Source organism: Camelus ferus, chromosome 22 (genome assembly GCF_009834535.1).
Source record: "Camelus ferus isolate YT-003-E chromosome 22, BCGSAC_Cfer_1.0, whole genome shotgun sequence".
Lineage (NCBI taxonomy): Eukaryota > Metazoa > Chordata > Mammalia > Artiodactyla > Camelidae > Camelus > Camelus ferus.
Window position 1 is genome coordinate 8795544 of NC_045717.1, and position 23690 is coordinate 8819233.

At 49.1% G+C, this 23690-nt stretch overlaps 1 protein-coding gene across 1 annotated transcript in view; it reads left to right on the forward strand.

The window, feature by feature from the left end:
• SLIT3 (slit guidance ligand 3) overlaps nucleotides 1–23690 on the forward strand; it is a 583256-nt gene that overhangs the window by 130510 nt on the left and 429056 nt on the right. The gene's annotated exons all lie outside the window — the stretch shown is intronic.

Genomic DNA, 23690 nt, shown 5'->3' on the forward strand with positions numbered 1-23690 from the left:
GATGGTGGCTTCATAGAATGACTTTGGGAGTATTCCCTCCTTTTCAATCGTCTGGAAGAGTTTGAGAAGGACTGGTATGAGTTCTTCTTTGTATGTTTCCCCAGTGAAGCCGTCCGGTCCTGGACTTTTATTTGTAGGGAGGTTTTTAATTGCTATTTCTATTTCCTTTCTAGTGATCGGATTGTTCAAGTGTTCAGATTCTTCTTGATTCAGTTTTGGTGGACAGTATGTTTCCAGAAACTTGTCCATCTCCTCTAGGTTATCCAGTTTGGTTCCATATAGTTTTTCATAATATTCTCGTATGATATTCTGTATTTCTATTTTGTTTGTTGTAATTTCTCCATTTTCCTTTCTTATTTTGCTAATTTGTGCTCTCTCTTTTTTCTTCTTTGTGAGTTTGGCCAGAGGTTTGTCGATTTTATTTACTTTTTCAAAAAACCAGCTTTTGGTTTGGTTGATTTTTTCTATGGTCTTGTTAATCTCTATTGTATTCAATTCCCCTCTGATCTTTATTATTTCCTTCCTTCTGCTGCTTTTTGGGGCTTTTTGTTCTTCTTTTTCTAATTCATTCAGGCGATGGGTTAAATTGTTTGTTTGAGATTGTTCTTCTTTTTTGAGGAAGGCCTGTATCGCTATAAACTTCCCTCTTAGCACTGCCTTTACTGTGTCCCATAGGTTTTGAGTGGTTGTGCTTTCATTATCATTTGTCTCAAGGTATTTTTTTAATTTCAGCTTTGATTTCCTCATTGATCCATTGTTTTTTCAATAACATATTGTTTAATCTCCATGCTTTCCTTTTTTTCTCCTTTGTTTCTCTGTTGTTGATTTCCAGTTTCATGGCATTGTGGTCAGTAAAGATGCTTGAGATAATTTCTATCTTCTTAAAATTGTTGAGGTTTCTTTTGTGCCCAAGTACATGATCGATCCTGGAAAATGTTCCATGTGCACTTGAAAAGAATGTATATCCTATTTTTGGGGGGTGTAATGCTCTGAAAATATCCATCAAATCTAGTTTTTCTATTGTAGTATTTAATTTCTCTGTTGCCTTGTTTATTTTCTGTCTGGAAGATCTGTCTAGTGATGTTAATGCAGTGTTAAAATCTCCAACTATGATTGTATTCCCATCAATATCCCCCTTTATCTCTGTTAGTAATTCTTGTATGTACTTAGGTGCTCCTATATTGGGTGCATATATATTAACGAGTGTAATATCCTCATCTTGTATCACTCCTTTAATCATTATAAAATGTCCTTCTTTATCTTTCTTTATGGCCTTTGTTTTAAAGTCTATTTTGTCTGAAATCAGTACTGCAATGCCTGCTTTTTTGGCTTTTCCATTTGCATGGAATATCCTTTTCCATCCTTTCACTCTCAATCTATGTGTCCTTCTCCCTAAAGTGGGTCTCTTGTATGCAGCATATTGAAGGTTCTTGCTTTATTATCCAGTCTGCCACTCTGTGTCTTTTGACTGGAGCATTTAGTCCATTAACATTTACAGTAATTAATGATAGCTGTGTGTTTATTGCCATTTTGAACTTATCTTTGCAGTTGAATTGGTATATCCTCTTTGTTCCTTTCTTCTTCCTTTTGTGGTTTGGTAATTTTCCTTTGTATTATCATGGATTTTATTTAATTTTTGTGACTCCTTTGTAAATTTTTGGCTTGTGGTTACCCTTTTTTGTAAATCTGTCAACCCATTACTATAACTGTTTTTATTAAACTGATAGTAACATGATCTCAAACCCATCCTACTGTTAAAAAAATTTAAAAAAGAAAGAAAAAAATATTCTATATTTCCCTGCCTCCCTCTCCCACTCTCAGTGATTTGTATGTGTTCTTTTATAATTTCATGTTTACTTTATTTGTAATTCATGAGTTATCACTTTTCCAGTTGTGCATTTCTCATTTCTGTAGCATCCTGCTGCTTTTCTATTTAGAATAGCCCTTTCAATATTTCTTTTAGCATGGGTTTAGTGTTGCTAAACTCCTGCAGCTTTTTTTTGTCTGTGAAACTCTTTATTTCTCCTTCTATCCTCAAGGATAGCCTTGCTGGATAAAGGATCCTAGGCTGCATCTTTTTTTCATTCAGGGCTTTGAATATATCTTGCCACTCCCTTCTGGCCTGTAGTGTTTGTGTAGAGAAATCAGCTGAGAGCCTTATGGGCGTTCCCTTGTAACTTACTCTTTGCTTTTCTCTTGCTGCCTTTAGAATCATTTCTTTATCCTTGACTCTGGCCATCTTGATTATGATATGTCTTGGTGTGGGTCTATTTGGGTTCTTCCTGTTTGGGACCCTCTGAGCTTCCTGTACTTGGATATCTGATTCCTTCTTTAAGTTTGGGAAGTTTTCAGTCATGATTTCTTCAAAAACCTTTTCAATCCCCTTTGATCTTTCTTCTCCTTCTGGGACCCCTATTATGTGAAGATTGGGATGCTTTATGTTATCCCATAGGTCCCTTATGCTATTTTCATTATTTTTTATTTGCTTCTCTTGTAGTTCTTCTGAATGGGTGCTTTCTATTGCCCTGTCTTCTAGATCACTAATTCGTTCCTCTGCATTATCTAGTCGGCTTTGCACAGCTATTAGATCATTCCTCATCTCTGTCAATGAGTTTACCCATTCTACTTGGCTCTTCTTTATAGCTTCAATTTCATTTTTGACATATTTTATATCTCTAAACACTATCTCTTTTAATTCCTTCAGCAATTCGATCACTCCTTTTTTGAAATCTTGATCTAGTAGGCTATCGATGTCTATTTCGTTAATCTTTCTTTCAGGGGATTTCTCTTGTTCTTTTAATTGGGAAAGGTTTTTCTGCTTCTTCATCTTGCTCCTACCTCTTTGGCACTGTGGTTTATGGAGTATCAGTTGTTTATTTTGGTCCTTAAGGATTTTATCTATCTGATGCCTATTTAGGAATAGAACTTAGGAAAAAAAGAAAAAAAAATAAGAGAGAGAGAGAAAGAATTTTAAAAGAAGGGAGAAAGAGGGTTTGAAAACAGTGTATAATGAATAATAGAAGAGTGAGTTGAAGCAGAGTATTAATCGTGTTGAGACGTCCTTTTGAAACCTTTACAAAAAAGGGGGGGGGATGAATAGATGTATTTGAAACCTGTGTCTAATCAATAGCAGGACATCAAAACCCAAGAGAAATAGAAATGAATTAAGAAGTAAAGATTAAGAGAGTAATAGAAAATAGAACAGGTAAAAACAGATTTAAAAAAAAGGGGGGGGGTTGTCGGTGTTCTCCTGGAGTCTGTGTGCTTTTAATGTGAAGTCTTTCTGTCTTCGTCCTGTTTTGGAAGCTCAGCTTCCTGTTTTCAGAGGCCCTCCGTTGGCGCCCTCTTCTGTGCTGCTCCGAGCACCTGTCGGCAAGCAGATGGCGCCTCCTCCTAACACTGGGTCAGGTGCAGCTCTCTGCTGTGGGCGGGCGGGTCGCTGCTCCTCCGGATGCCGCAGTCAGATGTTGCAGACTGGCCGGGTAGGAGGGCGGGTCGTGCCCCCTCCCAGCACCTCGGTCGGGGGCTGTGTTCCTGCCCGAAAGGCGGGGGGCCGCTCTCGCTCTACCTGCGCCACCGCCGGTAGCGCCGCTGCTCTGTGCGGCTGCGCGCTCCGCCCTGGTCGGCGCTCCGCCCTGCGCTCCGGGAAGACCGAGGGACAGCCCTGTCCCTGCTCCGAGCCAAAACCCAGCTCCTTGTTTGTCTTTGTGGAGCAAGTTCTCTGAGGGACCAGGATGGAAGGATCCTATCTGCCCGGGGCTGCAGGCCAGTCTCAGTCTGGCCTTTGAGGCTGCTAAGCCCTTCGGTGCGGATGCAGGCTTCGCCCCCGCCTGAGTGCTCAGCGCGGAGGATATGGTGGCTGTGCCTGAGCCCCGCCTCTCTTCTCCCGAAAACTTTCCGCGGGTTTTCAGAGATGGGGGTGTGCACCCTTCCCCCGAGAGCACATCAACCTTGCTGTTTTATGGAGGGCCCAGGTTGTTCTGCCCTGTGCACCCACAGCCACGGTGCGCAACCCCTTGCGTTCCCCCGGGGCTGTCTCCGAGCAGCCACTCCCGTCCTCCGCCCGGCTTGGGCAGCCTGGCCCTGCCCGCCTGCCGTCCGCGTCTCAGGCTGGGTGTCGGGGGGACGCTCTGTGCCCGTTTAACTTAGTTCTGTTAGTCAAGGGCTGCTCTGTACAGATCCGAGCCTCGGAGGCTCCCCCTCCGTCCCGCTGGCCTCTCATTTGGAGAGGGGAGACCCAGCGAGCGAGCGCCAGTCCTCCTTTGCCGCTCCGTCCCCGCGGGACCCATCCCGCGCTGCTTTGCCTTTTGTTCTTTCTTTTTTCCTTTTCTCCTACCAGATTTTTGGCGTCTTTATCTTTTGAAGAGGGCGATGTTCTCTCGGAGTTCCGCAGGTGCCCTGGTTGGCTGAGTGGGTCTGTAGATGTGGGTCTTGGTGTATTTGTGGGAGAGGGTGACCTGCGAGCGTCCTTCTACTCCGCCATCTTCCCCGTCTTCGCCCAAGCTTACTTATTCTTTCCTCTGTTCATTCCGTTCTGCTGTGGAGCCCACCCACTGAGTTTTTCATTTTGATTATTGTATTTTTCAGTTCTGAAATTTCCATTTGGTTCTTCTTTCATCTTCAGTCCCTTTGCTGAGACTGTTGGGTTTTCATTTGTACCAAGCCTATTCTTTATTGCTCGTGGGAGCATTTTCATGATGGCTGCTTTAAAAATCCACACCAGTGTTGACACCTTTTGATTGTCCCTTCAAATTTAAGTTGTGGCTTTCCTTGTTCATGGTACAATGAGTGATGGCTCTATTGAAACTGGATATTTTGGGTGTAATGCAATGGAACTCTGGATCTTATTTAAGTTTTCTGTTTTAGCAGGCTCCTGACACTGCCCTGACAGTGGGCGGAGGTGGTACTGCCTTGTTACTGCAGAGCGGGCAGAAGTCCTGATTCCCCCTTGATACTTGGAGGAGAGGTTGCCTTGTTATGGCTGGATCCTTGATATTTGGGGGCTGGATGAAAGTGGGGTTCAGCTCCCAACTGTTGATACCACGCAGCTGCGAGGGCAAAGTGCCTTTTTACTGCTTTCCACATGGCTTCCCCAACACCACAGGGTGGGTAAAGGTGACCTCCTCATCTATGGGCAGTGGTTAAAGCACTGACCTTCCCTGGGACTCCTCTGCCACCACCACAGTGGTTAGATTGTTGGGAAGAGCCAGCTTGTCGCCTGTCACCAGGCGAGTCTGGAAGACCAGGCCCGCCGTGTGGTCTCCACTGACACCACGGGGAGGGAGGGGTTTCATTGGCATTCAGCAGCAGGAGCTTGGCCTCCTCTGTTACTCCCTCAGCAAGGGGCTGGGACGCCTTGTCAGGTTGATGAGGGTAGGAGTCTCGGTTCCCCACTTAGCCGGTGCTGGTGGAGATGAGGCTACGGAGTTTTCTGTGATGTGTGGCTGGAGTGGAGCACTTATTGTCCCGAAGTTTCCTGCTTGAGAGGCGGCCTCTTTTCCACTCCTTTGACTAGGAGAGGTGGCTTTTTCGGTCTGTGCCCCCTGATAGATTGGGGCTGCTGGCTTCACCAGCAGCAGGTCTGGGGTAGGTGAGGCAAATAGAAAACCCAAGGAGCTCACCACCGTGTCATTAGGATATTTGTTTCACATCATTTCCAGGGCTTTACATTGAACTCAGTGGGAGAAGTAAGGAAAAACATCTACTCCACCTTCCCAGAAGCAGAAGTCCTCTAAGATAGCTTTGAAAGCATTTCGTCAGGTACCTTGATGGTCCTGACAGGGCAGACCTGAGCCGGCTGGCCTGAGCCATGGCTTATCCATATATAAATCCACCTCTCAATCCCCTAGTGATTGTTCTTAGAGATTTCTGCCTGGCGCCCATTACAAAAGAGGTGGAAGATGCTCTCCACTGAACTGTTGATGAAAAGCTGTTCTCAAAGGGAGGAAACAGCCCAGGGTGGGGCAGAAAAGGTGTACAGTTGGGCCTCCCTACCTCTACTGCCTTGGAGCGCCTCTCCCCCTGCCAATCCCAGGGCCAGGCTGCAGGGGCAGAAAGACTGTTGACAGGCTGAGCAGGATGCTTGTCAGAACAGCCACTGGGGGTGGAGATGAATCAGGGTGTCTGCAATTTGGGTCTTTAGGGCCATTAGATGGGATTTTGCCTGGCTCTGTGTGTGTGTGTGTGTGTGCGCGCGCGCACGTGCGCGTGTGTGCATGCACATATGTATGCACACATGTGCTCTGTGGCTGTCTGCAAGACATCTGTCTTAGAGGAAACCGTGTTTTCAGAGTCTTCTCTCTACCATCGTATTGATTTCTCACCCTTTGTCAAGAGGGAATGAGCTGGGATGAGAGTCATTGTTTTTCTCTTTTGCTGCCAGGAGAATGAACTGGGTGGCTTATAATCATAAGCCTGACATTTCCCAGAGTGTTTCCTGAAGCTTCTATGGGCTAGTAAATTAAAAAGTTCCGTGGCCAAGAACATTTGAGAAATTCTAGGTTAAAATAAGTTAAACACATTTACTGTGGGACTTCTACGAACCTTTCACGTGCTGATGTGCGTTGTAAAATCTGCAGTTTCCCCCATTTGCCCGGTCACGGATCCGTTTCATGATGGAGCATCGCAGGAGCCTCATGTCCCGGGGAGACATCTTGCAGGAAATGCTGCCATAGGCAAGGTTCAGGAGAAAGATGGTCCTTCTAGCCAAAGTTCACAAGCAAACTCTCTCCCCATCTGTGCCCACCTCTGTGCCTTCAGGAAGGGCAGCCCCAGTTTGCATCTGTCACGTGGGGAGTTGGAGAGTGATATCTTAGTCAGATCCATGTCCCCATAAGCCCTTATTTAAAGGAAAGGACTCTCCCTTGAGTTTCCCTCAAAGGGTCATGTGCCCCCAAGTTACACAGGGGCGCAGGCTCATTCCACTGATGGGGAGACTAAGGTTTATATACTTTTCTTACCTTCTTTCAGCTGCAGCCCTGTATCCACCTTAGAATTGAGATCAGTTCATTTAGGGACCGTTTGCTTCAGCGATTTGATTTTACCTAGGACAAAAAGTTTATACTTTTAGCAGCTTGTGGGGCATTGGGGTTTTCAAGAAATTAATTTCAGATCCAAATTGTTTGTGATGTTGCATCATGTAAACGTGACTTGAGCCAGGAGAGCGGCTCTGATGCTATCAGTTGCAGACACCGAGGTGTTGACAGCGGTTGGAACAGGCTCGCTTTGTCTGAGTAGGAATGCACGCTCTGAATGCTGACCGCGTTGATAGGGAAGACTTGAGCGCGTTGTCCTTTTGTGGAGGCAAATATGTGAATGTGCTTTGTAAACTGGTCCTTATCTGACTCAACAGACACAGGGTTGACCAGCTCAAACACCAGACACTAGGCTACCAGAAACCGCAACTGCTCGTTCACATTAGAGTTACTGTAACCAGGTCTCCGTGAAGCTGGCAGGTCAAGATGCCTGTCTTTAGTGCTCTCATTCTGTTTGAGTCTTAGAGCTGAGTTTTAGATGACTTCCTCTGTTATGTTCCTTAAGTAAAACATGAGATGTGGCCAAAAGAGGGCTCGGTCTGAGATTGCTTTGAAGGTTAATTTGGAAAATTGGTGAGCTTGCACGTTCAAAATGAACGTTCCAACAAATCAGGCTCATTTTCTCTAATCCACGTTCTCAGTTTGCCCCAGATTTCAAGATAAATTTTCAAATTCCTGAACGTCAACACCCCATAATTAGCACAACAGCTAATAGTTATTGTGCACTTTAAAGTTACCAAGCATCATGCTACCCTTTATAATCACTATCAGATTGAATTCCTTGGACAATGCCATGGGGCTGTCTTGACTTTATAGGGAGGAAACTGAGGCACAGAGTGACTGAGAAACAGATTCAAGGTTGCACAGCCAGGGAAGCTCTGGGGCTGGGATTCGAAGCCAGCAGTCTAACTCCAGAGCCTGTGCATCCCCTCTCGCCTGGGCATAGCCCCATTCCCAGCCGTGAAATGAGACAGGCGGGCAGGGGCTAGACCTAGAACCCTAGGAATAGGCAGAAGGGGCCGAGTCAGGCTCAGCTGGAGGTGACAGCAGGGGGCTGACCCCAGGAAGTGGAGAGTACGGCCGTGAAGGTGACGTCGGTAATGCCAAAGAGCTTTTACCCCGGGGAGGTAATTACGAGTAATGGCAGCAGAACAAGTGATGGAGAAGCCAGGAGTCTGTGTGACCCAGAGCTCTGGAAAGGCTGGCAGCATCAGGGGACCTTGTCAAGGTTTCAGCTGGATGGGAAGAGTTCAGAGGCAACCCCTGCGCATTAAAGGACTCAGGTGTCACATTGTTCACCTTGATAGGCTCAGGGCAAAGGAAGACACCTGGAACCAGTAACCAGAACCAGAGTCCCAGGTGTTGACTGAAGGCAAAAGTTGAGCTAAAAGGTCAGGTTTAGAACCAGAGTCAAAGCTGTGCTGAAGATGGAGCGTCCCCACTTGTGAGGCAGAAATCCCGAGATCCCTTCCGCCCAGGTGATAATTAACTCCTCGTACCGATTCAGGACAGGCCCCCAGGCAGAGAGCAAGCAGGCTCTGCCTGACACACAGCCTGTTCTGGAGCCAAAGAGAAAATCCAGGCCTGGGCGTTTCCAAAGGAAAAAAAAAAAAAAATGCCAAGTATCTGAATGTTGTCTTGACAGTCTGTTAGTGGACATATGAAAACAGCAGGGGTGTGGCAATACCACTTAGCCACTCACGCAAATAAAACTCAGTCCGCTGCCACAGTTTGTGGGATATCATATTTGTTGAGAGAATGGGAATTCTAAAAGGGACCTGTAAATTGCCCAATATAATTTCCATTGCTCTGTAAAGTCCGGAAGCCGGATATAAGGCTTTTTGGACTTCAGGGGTTGTTCAGGGAGAGAAAAAAACCATTGTTTGTCCATTTGCCAAATATTAGAAACTTGCTCTGAGTCAAAGAGGGGTCGGGGGTCCTCCTGCCCTCCTCTTGGGCCCACGTGGAGTGAGGGGTGGGCCGCGTGACTTGAACTGAAGCAGCTTGTCAATATTCAGCTGTGAGTTCAGAAACCTGGCCCACGTGAGCAAAGTGATGTCTTAGCCACACACACGCCCCAGGAGATGTGAACTGGATTAAAATCAGAGCAGCGAGGCTGTGGGACCTCAGAGCCTTCCGGAGGTATTTTTAGAGTGCTTTTAACCTGAAAAGGGGGAAGTGCTACCCTTGCGGAGACCAGGAAGCTGTGAAGCGCTCAGAGCTAAACCAGGCTAATGTGGGGAGGCCCCTTGGCCCGTCCCTGGGGTTGGGGTGGGAGTGCCTGTTGTTACGCCCTGGGAATCCGACACTCAGGGGAACCTACTTCCCTCCCTCATTCAGCCTGAGGCTGGAACTCCGATGATGTCAGGGAGGGAAAGAATTATTCCCTTTACTTGTGAATGTGGTTCACAAACACGTGGGCAGCACTGGATCCACTTGTCAGGCCTGTTGTCCCCACTCTCCTGTTGAGGATCTCAAGGTTCCTGTCCCGACTTCTCACAGCTCTGCAGGAGACCCTCCGCCCTTACACTCAGCACACGAGGCAAAAAAAAAAATCATGTGTAGTCCAAATTACCCTGAAAAATAACACGAGTCACCCCCACCAAGAGCTGTGGCCGCCCGATTTGCCCTCCAGAGTTGGAAGAGAGCAGTTTCTCCAGTGGAGTACCAGCTAAAGTAGTTGACTTGTATTTTGAGATGCCCGAGGGAGTGGCAGGTTTGAGCCTCCCCTGCCAAGCTCTCGGGACGTTCGCCTTCTGAGCACTGTGGCAGGTAGCTGTTTCTGTGATTGCCTGTCTCGCTCTTCTTCTTTGTAACAAATGCACATACTGGAATTTGCCCCCATTTAAGTGCATGTGCGCTGTGAATGTACTGTAAGTTACAGAGCAGGCATTCCAGCCAAGACCCCCTGACTTCAAGCCTGGGCCCTTTTGTACCACTATTATGTGGCCTCCCTTGGTCCAGTATTGCCTAGCCAAGGGAGCCGTTGTCTGCTGGCCTTTCGATAACGAGGATGATGACGGTAACAAGAAGTACTGAGATCTCAAGATCTCATCTTGCACTGTGTGTACATATTTTTATCTTCTTTGCTCTTCCAGCAACACCCTGAGAGATGCACTGATTATCCCCATTTTACAGAAGGGAAAACTAAGGCCTAGAAAGATTGAACAGGGTCACTCGGCTGGTAAGCACCAGGGATGGGTTCTGAACCCGGACCCAGGCATCTCCAAAGTCCTTGCCCTTAACCACCTTGCCCTTCTGCCTCTTTCTCTTCGTTTTCCTTGCCCACACACCCTGTGAGGAAAGCGAGCCCTTCAGAGGTAGACTGGAGCAGTCATGAGCACCTTACCCTGATCTCTGTGGCTTGCTCTTAACTGGGACCTGGGAAGAAGTTAGTAGCAAATGATCTTGTCATCTGACTAAACAAAGTTCCCACGAAGTATGATGCTGATGTCACATGGAACCCTCGCCAACCCCCCTTCTGCCGGTGCTGAAACGTTCCTCAGATACAGCACACTGTCTACTCTGCAGAGGAAGCTCATTTGGGTCCTGATGGGAGGGTTGTTCCAGCTCTGATTTTCCGCTCACCAAAGCTGTTATCCCAAACTGACTTTTAAAGCGACCTAGCTCTTTGGGGTGAGTGCCGCACCTATAGTATCGTTTGGCTGTTAGAACCCGGTACCCGTGATGCAGAGGATGGAGCTCAGGGAAGCCTCAGAAATGAGGACAGGAGGGTTGATCCCAATAAAGGGGGGAAGCAGGGCCGTGCACAGTGGAAGGAATACTCTCCCAGGCAGAGACGGCTGCCAGTGGTGCATTGAATGGAATGGCCCCCTGCTGTGCAGGGAGAGAGGGCCGTGGCCAGGCCAAGAGCCGCTGGTTCGGTGGGAAGCAGGGGGATTGCTGCTTCCGTGGAAAACGCTGATCCCAGTGTCCCTTACGTGCAGCTTTTCTCCCCCACTCCCTGCGCTGATTCCTGGCCTGACACCTGCCTCCCAAGTCCCAGCTTGTGTTGCTGGGATTTCTTCCACTGCTGAGCCCCTCCCATCCAGAAGTCCAGCTGCAAAATGTTTAGGGGGTCCTCTCTCTCGGGGTCAAGAAAGGTTGGAGTTTTGCTCTCTCTAAATTGCTGGGGACTCAAATTCAGTAGATGTTTCCAGCCCCTCTAGTGGGAGTTCAAATTGCCGATTCACGAAGCCACGTGCAGCGGGCGGGTAGGGGCGGGGGGGGGGTCCCTTTAAGAATGACATCATTTACTGAATGATATCTGGACGCTGCTCTGCATCCCCAGGTCCTTTGGAGATGAGTAGGTAGGACCATTCTTGTTCAGACCTGGAGCTCTTGTTCAAGGTGTTGGTCAAGGTCACAGTGCTTCAGTGAGGCCCAAGAACAGAAGCCAGGTTGCCTGATTCCCAGGCCAGACCTCTCACACTCTGTATGCTGGCACCCCCTTAAGACAAAGAAGCGACACTGGCTACTCTACCCAAAATTCTTAGCATCCCTATGTGACATAGGTGTGTATATGTGAGAAAAAGTGTGTGTGTGTGAGAGAGAGAAAGAGCGGGAAATGGGTGTGTGTGTGTGTAGAGTAGGATGGGATGGTGTTCCTTGATCCCAGCCTAAAACAGAGGCCATTTTCCTTTCCTTATTTAGACCATTGTTTAGACCCAAGTGTCATCTGCTTGTCCCTGAGAACCTGCTCAGCCTCACGGCTTTATCTTACTTCATATTTAACCTCATTAGCCATTTGCGGGCGTGCCTGGGCCAGACCGTAATGGCAGGCACACACGGCAAGGGGCCCTGCTGTTTATCTCTGCTGTGGAGTGTCTGGTGTAGTAATTAACTTTGAGGTCTTGCATACAACAGGCTATGAGGGGGGAAATCAGAAAAGCCCTCGCTAATCTGCACAAGACTTTATAAAACAGAAACCAGTTATTTGTTTGTTGCTCGTATAAGGAATATTTGCAATATCCAATTGCATATCAAAACGTAATGGAGAGGAGCCTGGTTTTCGTGTCTAACTGCCAGGGTTGGAATCCCAATCACCAGCTGCGTGATTCTGGGCAAATTGCTTTCTCTCTCAGAGCCTCAATTTTGTCATCTGTAAAAGAGGAATGTAAAACGAGGATGAAATGAGATACGCAGTTAAAGTCCTTGGCTCTGGCCCTGCACACAGAGAGGTCCACTGAAGCAGGGAATCCTCTCCAGCATGCTGTGGCCGTCCAGCGTCCAGCGGTACCCACCGCCTATGGCTTAGATTCCTATTAAGTGGGATCGTCTAACATTGATCATTCCTGACTCAGAAGGACAGAATTGAATTGTTAACGGAGTACCCCCAAGACCTTCCAGATTTGAGACACAATTGCATAACCAGGTTTCTAAAATCATTTACCATTAGTTATGCCCATGATCTTTCAAGTTGTGCAGCAGCAGACAGTGTGCCCCCCTTCGCTTTCATGGGCACAGGCAAAAGCAGGTTAAATATTGGCCCCATTCAGGTCCTGGTTTCCTCGAGTCTCTGGACTTGTACTGATAGCCACTAGAGGGTGCACCAGGGGCCTCCGGAGTCTAGGTCGGCTACTGACAGACTGAGAAGTCCAAAGTCAATCCCTGCAGAACCCTCAGAAGGGAAAAGCCATACTGCAGTGTAGATGACAGGAACAGAATTTTGGAGCTGGAATTAATAAAGGAGTCTTACCGCATGGTGGAAAAAAGCCCACGTTGTATTCCTTTGTGAGGTCAGGCTGTATCTTTTTCTAACAAGACCATTTACAATGATTTTACCCCCAAGCGATCATTGAGTACAAAATTCCCTTCTCTAAGCAATCAAATAAAATCTGTTAGTATCATTTCCTTTTAATTTGTCATGCAATTAGCGTGTGATTAGAACTTCCCAGGCTGTGTTTCTTTCCTCTCTTTTAGGAGGCTGGGTGGCCGGTGGTCGTGAACTTTAGAGTCAGAGAGATCTGGCTTCAAATCCCCGCTTCCTCCGTCTACCCGCTGTTTAGCTTTTGGCAGATCATACCTTTCTGACCCTCAGTCTTCTCCTCTATAAAATGGGAATGCTAATACTCCTGTAAAGGACTTCTGTGAATAGTAGGTGCACAGTACAGTGTCTGGGATAGAGTAGCTTTTCAATAAATGGCAGATATTATGATTATTTTGACTTTTAAATGGTGCTGTTAGTCACAAACACCACTGATCTGCCTTGGAGAGCAACTTCGGACTTTCAGGCTGTAATTAAATATGTCAGCTCCACTACATCACAGTTAAAATTTGATCCATCCCGTTTCCTTGTTAAGCATTTATTAGACCATTTAAGAAACAAGCATTTTATATGAGTGCCAATGCCGAATCATAATTAGTGACAATTTGTATACAACACTTAACAGAGGTCGGAAGCTGTTTATGCAAGAGGACAACAGTCCGCGAACAACGTGCGAAGAAAATATACCTCCTTGGCCATTCCTAACGTTGCACGTCAAGGTGTTGCATTTAATTAATCTGTAGAACGTTTAATCTCAGACTTATTAAGAGCATTATTTTGTGAAGGCAAACAAACAGCTCTGCTAGCGGCACCAAACATGTTTATTCCAAATAGTTAATTAAATTGTGTCATTTCCTACCCTGGAGCTTTCAAGCTATTCTGTTTTTCTACCCGTGTGGACATTTTGTCATCATTCGTTTTTATTTCCTCTCCGGCCTTTTAAAAAGAGAAGCTGAGCAGCAGCCCACGAGTCTGTGGAGCTGGAGCATCTTACAAAGTTAAATTGGCTAAACACGGGCCCAGCATGGGCTGCTGGGGCCACCCCCATCTTTCCAAACCCACTGGGGTTTTCCAGCAGCATCCAAACATGCCTGAATGATCCTGAACCTGAACATGAGCAGCAGTAATGGACCAAGGCTTAGAAGATGTTGGAAGTCCCTGGAGCTTGGAGCTGTGCGGAAGGAGGAACAGAGACCTGACCCTGAGTGCCAGGAGATGGGATGGTTGGCTTCCAAAGCTGCCGACCCACATCTCTTCCTGTTTCGCTCTGGCCTGCAAAAATATACAGGGATATATCAGCTTAGGATCTTTCTCTCGGAAGTACAGGGGCTTCCTTTCGGCTTTAAGAATTCGGGGCTCCAGCCCTGGAGAGGGTAGGGAGGACTTGGAGGCAGAGGGAAAGGCTCACAGCTCTGCGTGCCTGGGCTGCAGTGGCTGGGGAGTCAGCATCAGACTCCAGTGCTGAAACTTCCAAGGGCCGGGGGACACTGGACATGGGGCAGGCTGGACTGGACACCCTCCACTAAGAAGCGGGGGGCTGCGGGTCTCTCCACACTCCCACGCTGGCACCTCCAAAAGTGCTGGGCTAAAAAGTACAAAAGTTAGAAAGAAAGGTGCAGAGGGCCAGGGTCTCTCAAATTAGTCCACAAATAGATATGAGCTTGCAAGTCCTCTTGCACAGGAGCATCAGCCGTGGTTCCATCCACAAGGAGCTGTAGTCCAGTGTGACAGATGACGCCAGTGGACATTGACCGAGCACTTGCTCTGAGCCAGGCACTAGGCTAAGTGGTTTCCCCATATTAACTGCAAACAGTTCTGTGAGGTAGGCACAATCATTATCTCCATTTTACAGACAAGAAAATTGAGGCACAGAGAAGTTAAGTGACTTGCCCAAAGTCACACAGCTGGTAAGTGGCAGCTCAGGGATTCTGCTGCACAAAAAGATGATGTGGTAGTATCATGCATTAAGAAAGCAAGCAAGCAAGAATAAACAAGCAAACAAACAAATAAAATACGTGTACACATATATGTATACATCCATGTATCAGCTTGGAAAATTTATGTGAAATTTGAAAAACTCAGGACAATAGATGTTTCAAGGAGGACAAAGTCCCAGCGAGCTGAATCTTTGGCAAAGGTGTCCTTAAGACATGGGGCACACCAGTTGGGTTTGGAAGAACTCACAAATGTGGAGAGAGGGAGAGAGGCAGGAAGAGCATCCCACATGGAGGCAGTTGTGCAGGTGGCCGGGGAGCCGGGAGGCGCTGGAGTGATCTGAGACGGGTGGCAAGGGAGGGCACATGAAGGGGCTGGAGGATGACTGGGGCCAGCTGGCTTGTGGAGTGCCTTGAACGTCAAGCCATTGTCATCAGACCAGAACCAGGGGAAATGAAGTGATTCAAGCCCCTGCAGCTGGCGGCATCCTGAAGGGCACCAGGCTCCCTCGGGGCAGTGGATCCCCCTGTCCTAAAGCTGGAAGCTGTCATTAGTTAGTAGGATAATGACACAGGGCCACGTGCTGCATCAGTGTCGCTGTACCATGCCACCAGCCTGTGCTTGAGCAGGAGTACATTTTGTGGTTATGCCTGGCTTTGTGCCCTGGTTCTGCCGTGTAGCTGTGTGCCCTTGGAAGCGTGACTCAGTTTCTCTGTGCCTGAGTTTCTTCTGCGCTGTCAAATGGAGGTGCAGTGCATTTCTGGGGCAACTGTTGTGGGAATCACAGTGCCCTGGCAGGTAGTAGGTCCTCAGTATGTGTTAGCTGTCACTCTTTCTGTTATTATCATAATCGTGGTAATAATAATTTAGCTTTGAGATCTGAGCATTATTCCAGAGCCCAGAGGATGCCAGGGACAGACAGACAGGTTTAGCCATCTCTCTGCTTCTCAGCTGTCTGCCCTAAGGGCAATTAATTATGCTAAAGGGTGACAAGGAGCCCAGCCACTCCACCCTGGCCACTTGGTTGTAAAGATCTTCTTTGCGGCTGCCTTACTGCAAGGCTGATAACACAGGTGTGCTTCCTTCGACCCAGGGAGGCTCGCTGAGTGGAGGTCCGTGGGCTCTGCCTGCAGCTTTGGCTTCTCTAGTGTCTGCACGTCCCTACCTTAGGGGCAGTGTCGACACAGGAGAGGCCAGCAGGCAGTACCAGGCTTTCCCGGGAAGGCCACTTACCCTCAGCGGACCTTAGTGGGCATCACAAAATAATAAATTGTATTTCCTCTCTAGTCCAGGAGACAGGAAGTTCCAAATTGGACTCTAATTAACTCTAAAGGAACAATGGGTTCCTCCAGAGCCTGGCAGCTCCAAGCGGGTCTACGGAGGTGTCACGCAGCCTTGGAAAATAATTACAACCGTAATGACGATGGCTCCAAAGTCGGGCTCCTGACGACACACCGCCAACAAATGTGTTTCTCCTTCCTCGCAAGGTTCGCTGCCCTTAATTGCTACCCTGCTTCATTAAGGGGCAATTAATTTTGCGACTGGGTTTAAAAAGGCGGCAATTATCGGGCGAGGACAAAAGCCCGTGGTTAAACATAATCAGCTGGCAGTGAAAGGTGCTCCTTGGCTGATTCAGGGGGAGGGAGGGGAGAGGCTTGTGTTCCAAACAGGCCCCGTTTTCTTTCTTGGCTTTTCTTTTCTCAGTTCACAACTGCCTCTGCTCTTACAGAGTCGGGCATGTGACAAGCCTGCCTTTTTCTGCCCCGGTTACAAGACTTGGCATCTCACAGCTGATTTTGAGGTCTTGGCCAGTGGACCTTCTCCTGCCATAGAAGTCACCCAGAAGGCCGGGGCCAAGCTCAGTGCGGCCAGGGGCCTTGAGTGGCGGGCGTGGCTTCCCAGAGACACCAGACTCCACCTTAGGATTTGACATGCTGGGGGCACTTTTAATTCCAGCAGTCATCCTTGGACACACATTCATTCATTCTCGCGTCATATGCCACATGTTTGTTGCGAGCATAGTAGACACTGCGCAAGTCTCTTGGGGTGAAGTGGTGAGCACAATAAGCATGTCCCATGCCTTCAGGAGTTTATAGACAGATGGACAAGCTGGATGCTAATGAAATAATAACCCAGATACTTCACGAGAAGCCCTGAAACATGCCAGGCAAGAGAAAAGGGACTATGGGAGCATACACCGGGGCATCAAAATGGTCAGGAAAGAGGCACTTGGAGCTGAGACCAGCAGGAGACGAACTCAGTTGGCCAGTGTGGGAGGGAGGGAGGAGCCTGGTCCCGGGAAGAGCAAGGTACAAGGGCTCTGAGACAGGAGCCGGTGAGACTCCTTCAGAGAACAGCAACTACTGTCAGTGGACCGGAACCCAGAGGGGAAGGAGGTGAGTGTCACATGTAAAGGGCTAGGCAGCTTGATGGACCTCAGTTTTCCCGTCCATGTAATAAACATGGTGCTGCCTTCTCTTGTCTACACCATAGCAAAATTGTGAGCATAAAGTGAGAGAGTAGCTTTGTGACTGTCTTCTGTGCTGCAGTGTTTATGGAGATCCTGCCAGGCACCAGGCATTTCCCTTACAGGGGACAGTCAAGGCTGGAATCACAGTCCTCAACCTACTGACACTGCTTAATGCTGGCAGTGTGAGATCCAGGACCTTCTGCTTTCATATTTCTACACTCTCTCCCCATTTTTCACCATGTACCCACGTGAGCCTGCCTGTTGTGAGCTCTTCTCTCTCTCTCTCTCCCTCCCTCCCCTTCCTTCCCCTCCTCTCTCTCTCCCCCCTTCTCTCATACACCCACGCACATGCATCCGTATTGTTTATTTAAACAAAATTGAAATCATACTGCACTGCGACAGTGTGCGGGTTATGGCTTGGGCTTTGGTGTCAGATTGAGTTTATATCTTGGCTGTGGTCACCACTGGCCACCAACCTCTTTAAGCCTCAGTTTCTACATCTGCAGAAAGGAGGTGGGAATATCTGCTTCACTGGTGGTGTCTGGATTAGACAAGAAGACAGTCCACAGAGAGCCCTTAGCAAACTGTAAACCCTCGATAGACAGTAACCCTAACGACAGTGTTGTTGGCCTTCCTGTATGGCTTAGTGCAACATCTGGCACCTAATAGGTGCTCAGTAAATGATGGTACAGTTACTGAGAATAGCATTGACAAGGATGCTTTAGGATGAGGCACAGACACAACTTATAAAAAAATGAGGAGTTACTAGCTTTTAGGACTCATCCCCTTTTCCTCTTTCTTTCTGCATCTCTATTCTCTCTGGATTGAATGGGCTTTCTTTTTATCTTTTTTTTTTTCCCCAGACTTTATTTTTTTAGAGCAGTTTTAGGTTTACAGCAAAGTTGAAAGGAAGCCGCAGAGGTTTCCCATCTACCCCTCCCCCACGCAAGCATGGCCCCGCCATGGTCAACATCCCCCACCGGAGTGGGACGTTTGTTACAGTTGATGAACCGGCATTGACACATAATCACTCAAAGCCCACAGTTTACATTAGGGTTCACTCTCAGTGGCGTACATTCTGTGGTTTGGACAAACGTACAATGACACGCATCCATCACTGTAGTGTCATACAGAGTATTTTCTCTGTGGGTGGGCTTCATGTAGCAGAAAGGTGGTCTCCAGAAGCTCCAAAGATGTGTTCTTCCACCCACGACCAACGTGGAAAGGATGTCGTCTTCCAGCTCCAGGCGCAACAGCTCCCAGTGTGGACTCTCGTTGGCTCTGCTGGCACACGTGCCTGTCACGTGGACCAGTGACGGCAGCCTGGGATTGGAGCTGGGGTGGTTGGCAACCCCCGCTGTACAATTGTGGGGTGGGAGTGGGGATGTGGGACCAGGTTGTCCCAGAGAGGGTGGGATGGTTTAGTGGGGACACCCCCTGATTAGGACCCAGGCTCAACTCACGGGTGCTCTCGAGCAGACTCATCAGGGCTTCGAGGATTAGCGCTCTGTCATTTGACTCAGGACCTAGACACTTCGTGAGTCCCAGTCTACACTCTGTCTCAAAGCTAATGAACTGCTTTGCCATTTCTCTCTGTCTCTGGGCTGAATCCAGTGGGCAGTGACCCAACGCCCAAGTGATTTGCGAGCCTGAAGGAGGAGGGGAGAGGCTGATTATGGAGTCAGCAATTACTCTGCCCAAGCCCATGCCTGGCAGGGCCTTATCTTTATTTATAGCTGGCTGAGCCTCCCAGAGCCCAGTTTTTGCCCTTGAGTGACTAGTACACTGCAGTTTTAGTTCATAAAACACTGTTTATTTATAATCCTTAACGGATTCTGTTTTATTAAAAGAGAAGTCTCCATCCAGAGTATAAATAACGTTAACTGGTTAAGTTTTAGTTTACATTCACAGCGAATACACAATGGATGGGCACACACCACAGAATTATGCACACTCATGACCTGACTTTATTAAAAAAAAATGTTTGAAAGGTCTCTGCGGTCTGAACAAAACCTTTTCCAAAGAAAGGAGAGTTGGAGTGGAGGAATTTAAGATTTTTAAATTAGCTTTGTGGCAGTTGGTTTTTTTTTTTTAAGTTTCTTTTTGTTTCTTTGACAGTATTTATAGCAGGCACAATGTCTTTGGGTACAGTTCTATGATGGGGGGGATGGAATTGGGGTAGACCTGAGTCTGTTTCTATTTGAGTGTGTGTATGTGAGTGAGTGAAAAAGAGAAAGAAAAAGAGACAGAGAGAACAAATCAAGGGAACAGAGAAGAGGGTTCTTGGAGCTGGTGGCCCTGAGCTGAATCTTGAAGGATGGGTCCGATTCTGAACAGTTCAAAAGCAAAAAGGAAGGAAAAAAAGTGAGCCAAACTCATGGCACAGGGAAGAAGTTGGGTTGTTTAGGTTACCGTGAGAGGATCAGTTTGCAAATGGCACGAAGGTGACACAGGGAGATTAGACTCAAAGATAGGGCGCTGCTGGAGGCTGACGGCCAAAGGGTTTTACACTTGATTTAGAAGGCAGTGGGGAGGAGCATGGTTGACCTTCCTCTTACGTGATTCTTCCAACTGGTCCCATCCCTCAGAAATGGTCTTCCCTCTTTTAACCAGTGTCTCCCCTGAACCCTGGTGGAGCAGCCCCCATTGCTCGCCTGCCTGCCCTCTCTTTCGCCTCCCTTCTTCTCCTGTTGGTCTTTGTGGTTGCAACACCCCCTGGAGAGGTGACCTCTGTGTGACAGTTTGCTCTTGGAAGGAAGGAAGGGGAGACTTCAGGGTCTCCGTGGGGTGAATAGGCTCTGAGTTTCTTACCAAAGACCTACTAGTGCTTCAGGAGTTTCTGAGTAAACTTTGGCCCCTAGTGGAGGGAGCGGCTCTTTGGGATCTTCCTGTAGCAGCCTTGCCAAGGGGGAGACAAGTCCCGGAGAGAAGATGGGGTTTTTCAAGGCAGTAAAGCTCCAGGGGATGCCAGGAATATCCTGCCTGCATCCTTCCTTCTTCTCTTCCTCCCTCCCTTCCTTCCTTCCGATGAATAAATTTATTAAGCCCCTATTATGTACTTGGCATTTTTCATAGACTGTCCCATTTTCTCCTTGGAGAGACCTGGAAGGGTTTCTTGGGACAGAAAGATCGCAGCCTCAAGCATCGTCGTGGTCCTTACACACACAGGAAGGGACGGCAAATACTTGGCGTATTGGTTGAGACTCTTGCCTGTAGCCAAGGCCAATATCACAAATAGATCACAAATTACTGTCTCGTAGCGCCTAGAAGATGCCTCAGAATCATTCTTGACACAAGGTGTCCAGGCGGCAACTCCCAGCTGGTAAGAGTGGGCTCCCAGGATTGGCCCTGCATGTCTGACATCCTTCCTAAATACCACCTGGGTGTGCCCGACTTCCTTCACACGCGGCTGCCTGGCGCGCCTGGAGCGCCTGCAGCTGCGTACGCCCCGCCCCACCTGCCCCCCTCCTCATCTCGCCCCCCACCCGGCCCTTCCCGTGCTCACTCACAGCTGAGAGGACGCACTGGCCGCCACTGGAAACTGGCAGTGGTATCTGAGGCTGGGGCCGGTGGTGAGGAGGCAAGGATTAACTCCGCAGGAGACAGAAGCCTGGGTCCTACTCCGGGCTCGTCACTGACTAGCTGGGACCTTGGGCAGGTACATTTGCCTGCCTGGGCCTCCGTCTCCTCATCACTGAAACAGGAGTTTGGATGAAGTGAGGTCTTGTGTCCCTTTAGGCTCTGGCATTTTCTGATCCAGTGAATTACATATTTCACTTTTAAATCTAAAAAAAAAAAAAACGGAATTCCAGCCGTGCCTTTAGTGATGAAGGAAATAAGAAAGAAAAGAGGTAAAACAGGTTTCTGGGTTTTGTTACTATTGTACGTGTATAAATACAAATAAGAGCCCTGTGATCCAGAACCGCGCAGAACTCAGCGCGGGGTCTCCCTTAGACCTTCGGAGTCGTTGCCACATCTCTTTAATTCCTTGTGCCCGGGGCCCCTGCTCCTGGCCTCGTCTGCTCATCCCTGAAGCCTGCAGGAGGAGGCGACGGCGGTTCCCGCAGCGCTTTCCTGAACAGAATCTGGCTCTACCCCCAGCCTGTCTGTGCTACTTTCCCGTCATCCGGGAGGATCTTGGCATCCTCTGGTCTCTTGCCCCCCAGGCAGGCCTGCAGATTCCTCCCCTAGGTCAGGACGGGGGCAGCGGGGAGGTGGCAGCTGGCCAGCCGCCCCCTCCCTGCTGAGGCATGCTCGCTGTACTCAGAATGTTTGAGCTGCGGTTAATATATCAATATTTGCTCGGGAGGGTGTTTGGCACAGAGCAGGTCCCCAGGACGCCAGCAGATAGATTGCCTTCCCTCGCAGCATTCTTCATTGTTTTGGCAGAGATGAAGGGGTGACTCGCTGCTGACAAGAGGCATGGAAAAGCAGCCCCGCTTTTCCCAGTCTCACAACGTGGCCCCGTAGGGTGTTGTCAGTGCCTCATAGTGTCCCCGTCACTCCCTATTTCCCGGTTATATTTCACTCACTCCCCCTCTGCTGGAGTTCTGGTCCTTATACTCACGTTTGTTTCGCCCACTGAACTGGAAGCCCCTGGGGGTCGGGCTGCGCCGGGAGGAGTAGAGCTTAGGAGCTGAGAGTGTGAGCCTCGGCTGGATCCTGCTCTTGCTGGCCAGACATACATCCTGGGCAAGCGCCTGCCTCTCACAGCCTCAGGCACCCCTCTGGGAAGGGAGGAGGGGGATGGCAGAGGAGTGGTAAGGGCTAGCAGAACACCTCGCACACAGTGAGTGCTCTGTAAAGGTCGGGCCTTGTTAATCATCGCTTTCCCCTTTCCATCAATATCTGGTCATTCTTGGATCCTTTTGCTGCCCTCAGTTTCTTGAGGACAAGGACTGAACCCTGTCTTTCTTCTGTGGTTCTTCTGCTTCCTAGCAGCACAGTGCTGGCTTCACAGGAAAGACTCCCGCAACTCTGGGGTTTTGATGGAGGTGCCCTGCAGTCACAGGCTGGTGCCCTCGCAGCCCTGGGCAGGAGCACCCGGGGGGAGCCACCGGCACCAGGGAGAGAACTTGTGCCTGGACTCAGGACAGGGCTTTTCAGTGAAAACCAAGAGGGGGGCCCTCCGGTCTACGATCTCTCTGGGAGGCGGATTTAAAGACGACGGGGGCCCGGGGCGGTCTTCCCTCCAGGAAGGGCTGGGGCCGTCGGGGCAAGAGGGAGACAGCACTTCTCAGCTGTGTCCGTGGATCACTGAAGCTTTCCTATGGTTCCTCTAAACGTTAGAGCTGTGTCCCCATTACTACATCACTTAGCGGCCAGTTCTGTTCTGAAACACTTTCTGGAGCTGAAGTCAGGGACTGCGAGACAGCTGGGGTCCCCGGCACTTGGCACACCCCCTGGGCAGGTGTGCCACACACAGGGGCGTCGGACAGCAGCTGAGGTGCCACCGCTAGGGAAGAGGCCAGACCTGTCCCAGTTCCTGGGACAAGACTCAGGCGCAGAGGGCAGGGCAGAGCGGCCACAAGATGGGAACTTACCGTGTGCCAGGCTCCGACGTAAGGGTTTTACGTGCACGGTCCCATTTGGTCTTCGCCGCTGCTCTGTGAGGCAGGTGCCTTAGGTCGCACTCCCTAGAAGCTGTGCCTCAGCTTGGAATTCTTTCTCAAGTGATTTGATGCGGAAGTACTCACAGAGAGATCCTTAAGGAAGCGAGGGACGCAGGATGGGACCGGGAGGATGCCAAGCAAAGTGTGGCTGCAGGAAAAGTCCAGCCCCTGCCTGATCCCACAGGCAGTGCTGGCCAGTGAGTGGCACCTCAGGCCTGTTCCCACTTGAGGCGAGGAGGCTGGGCTTCTGTCCTCCTGTGTCAGTCATTAGCTGTAGATGACACCTCCCGGAAGAGGGTGGGCATAAATCCCCCTGCATTTCTGGGAGAACAACACCCGTGTTCCAACGGCAGCTCAGAGCTGTTAGCAGCCAAACCCTAGGGCAGCTGGGGAACAGTAAGGGGAAACTGGGTGGGGCACCAGCAGCCCCTGCTACCGTGAGTGCAGTTAATAGCCCCATTTTCCTGATGGGGAATCTGAGGCCTAGAGTGTTCATGTAACTGGCCGCCAGCTGTGTGCAGCCAGAGGTCAAACCCAGGTGTCTGTCTCCAGAGCCTTGGGTCTTGCGTGACTTACACGCTCTCCCCTGATAACTCATGAGTCCTGGTCAAGGGCCGGGTGGGAACCAGTAAATGAGAGACAGGTGAGACGTGGGCTCAGGAGTCCTGGAAAGAAGGTTTAAAAAAGGCCATGAGAGGAGCTCAGGGGACAAGACCAGACTTTAGGCCTCTGTGGTGTGGCTAACTCATCCTGCTTTGTCTGGGACTTTCCCAGTGTGGGCACTTAAAGTCCCACATCCTGGGACCCCCTCCCTGAGTCCCGGGCAAATCAGGACAGTTGGTCAGCCCAGCCTTTGGGATGCGAGCCGGGTA